We start from the raw sequence: 2866 nt of genomic DNA on the forward strand, positions 1-2866 counted from the left end.
ACTTAAATTTACAATGATATGTAGTATTGCTTATACAAAAAATTAGTTGAATATATTATATGTATGATATAATTCATTTTAAATAAAAAAAACTATGTTAAATTATTACATTTAAATTTGTATTGCTTAATTTAAAAAATAAAAATTTAAATTGGATGGGACGGGGCTAGTTTGCGAGGCGGGTTTGGCGTAGCGGGGCAATCCGAGACGAGGTGGGGGGGCAGAGCCAAGTTCTAAGGAGGCAAGGCAGGGCGGGTCCGAGGTATTGGCGAGGCAGGGCGGGGTTTCAGACTGGACATCAATTTTCTTCTTCAATTGTTTCCTCAGATCCACCACATGGATCTTGTGTGGCATTAATTTATATATATATTCTTTTGGGTTTAAATACTTTTTTGATCTATAAATGGACCTATTTCATTTGAATTATCATATCGTATATTTCTATCTTGACCCAAATTAATTTGAGCATCGAAAAGTTTTAATTGGGGACGAGCCTGACTAGCCTAACATAGATATTTTTATCCTCAAGACCCATTAAAGATTTGAGTTGAATACGTGGCCAAGTTAGATCAATCAAAAGAGTTCGCATATTTCGATTTGGATCAGGCTCATAAGCATAGCAAGATTAATTTTTTTGGTAAATAAATTAAGTTTTTATATTAATTTTTATTTAATCATAATTAATTATTTATCAAAGTTTTAATTTGTAGTCAATTAAATTATAAGTAATAGCAATTTTTTTCTAATGTATGGAAAACTTATTCACTATGTATTGCATATGTAAATGAATAAACATGTATGGTTTATTTCTTGTACTATATATATACATGTCTTCATATACGGTATAATTGTATGGCTTAAAGACAATTTTCGTTCCCTAACTTCAGGTAATTCTCGTTTTAATCCCCTAAGTTACTAGCGTTCTATTTTAGTTCCGTAAAATTGAAAAAAATTTCAAATTTGGTACAAATTTGGTCGGAATATTGAGTCACTCGTCGGAAAAAGTCACATGCCAGGCATGTGACTTTTTAAATTAGGGCTTGCATTGTGATTGACTGAAAAAGATGATGTGGTGAAGACATGGCCTGAAGTTAGGGGACTAAAATGAGAATGGCCTGAAGTTGGGGACGAAAATTGCCTTTAAGCCTTTTATTTTCAGCCAATCACAATACAAGCCCCAATTTAAAAAGTCACACGCCTGACATGTGACTTTTTCCGGCGAGTGACTCAACTTTCCGATCAAATTTGTACCAAAATTGAGATTTTTTTAGTTTTATGGGATCAAAATAAAATCCTAGTAACTTAGGGGACTAAAACGAGAATGGCCTTAAATTAAGGGACGAAAATTGCCTTTAATACTAATTGTATTTAAGTGTTACTTCCACATTCTATATTTCTCTCAAAATATTTGATGTTAGAAAATTGTAACATAATTTACACAGCGTGTCAAAGATATGAAGAAAAAAAATCAAATGTAAGGACACAGAACAATATGACATACAACTAACCAAACTTTATATCCGTTCAATTTTAGCTGGCGATTGCATAATTGCTTATGAAAAAATTTGGGTTCATAATTTTTATAATTAATTAACAACTGCATATTGTAATTTAATTTCGAAACTAATCTCATTTTCATGTCAAAAATTCCACCAAGTAATAAATTAAAACTATAAATTAGAGAAATATTAAAAATCAATCAAAATAAATTATTTTCATGAAAATAATATTATATTAAAATCCTATTAACACTAAAAAAATATGATTTCTCGTTACGCTTAATTACTATAACTAAAGAAAAAATCATAGCAAATACAAATTAATCGCGGCTTCACAACTGTCGTTAACCGTTATTTCTACAAATGTGGCCAAAACATTAGCTATGGCTAAAACCCTAATAAATATTTTGGCATTGGCTAAAAACCATGAAATAGTGATTAATCGTGATACAAATTTAAATTTTTGCTTCAATTTTATTCAACTGTAGTTAATAGTATTGATTTATCATAATTTTTAAACCGTGGCCGTTAATAGTGTAATAAAAATTCAATCTGTTTTTGTAGTGTAACTGAGCAGCTAATTTTTATATAATTATTGCATAGATCTAACAATTTTCAAGAATGTAATTCTATGTTAGGGTAAAGTAAGGGATTAAGAGATTACTTAATAGCTATAATAGATAGTCAGATAAAAATTAATTATGGTGGAATTAAAAGCTACCAATTGTAGTTTTTATCAAAATGTGGCCAAACGGTGTAAATAAATTGTGTTTGCTCTCGAAAGGCAAGTTTAACATACTCACTTGCAGGGCTAAATGGACACATAATTTGAAAAAAAAATTATTTGACGTGGGCAAAAAACTCATATTAGTTGCAGACGAGGAGTGTAAACGATTTATTAAAACTTAAGGCCTCTTTTTCCCAACGATGTGTCTTTTTATAACAAAATCGTGAAATTCATACGAAATTAGAGTGGATAATACTTTCCATAATGGAGCACTAATTAAGTACCAAATTGCCTCACTTGACGATATCTGTGGGGATGACGCCATGTGTCTATTCCAAGCCCCTGTCTCGAAAATCATAGACAAGCATCCCATATTAATTGTAAACGAGAAGCTTGAACGACTTATAATTCTCTAAGCTTCCGAACATTGTACCTTTTTCGAACAAAACTATGAAATTTATTAAAAGTAGTTATGATATATGTAAAATATTGTAAATGTCAATTTTTTATGCGTACAACTTTAGTTTTGTTTACAATGAACTTTGTCATCATGTTTAGTGGATTAGCTGCACCCAAAATCCTTTCAAAGTCAAAGTCCAACACTAATGAGAAAGGGAAAATTTAACGCAATTTCTTAATA

Source organism: Sesamum indicum, linkage group LG8 (genome assembly GCF_000512975.1).
Source record: "Sesamum indicum cultivar Zhongzhi No. 13 linkage group LG8, S_indicum_v1.0, whole genome shotgun sequence".
Lineage (NCBI taxonomy): Eukaryota > Viridiplantae > Streptophyta > Magnoliopsida > Lamiales > Pedaliaceae > Sesamum > Sesamum indicum.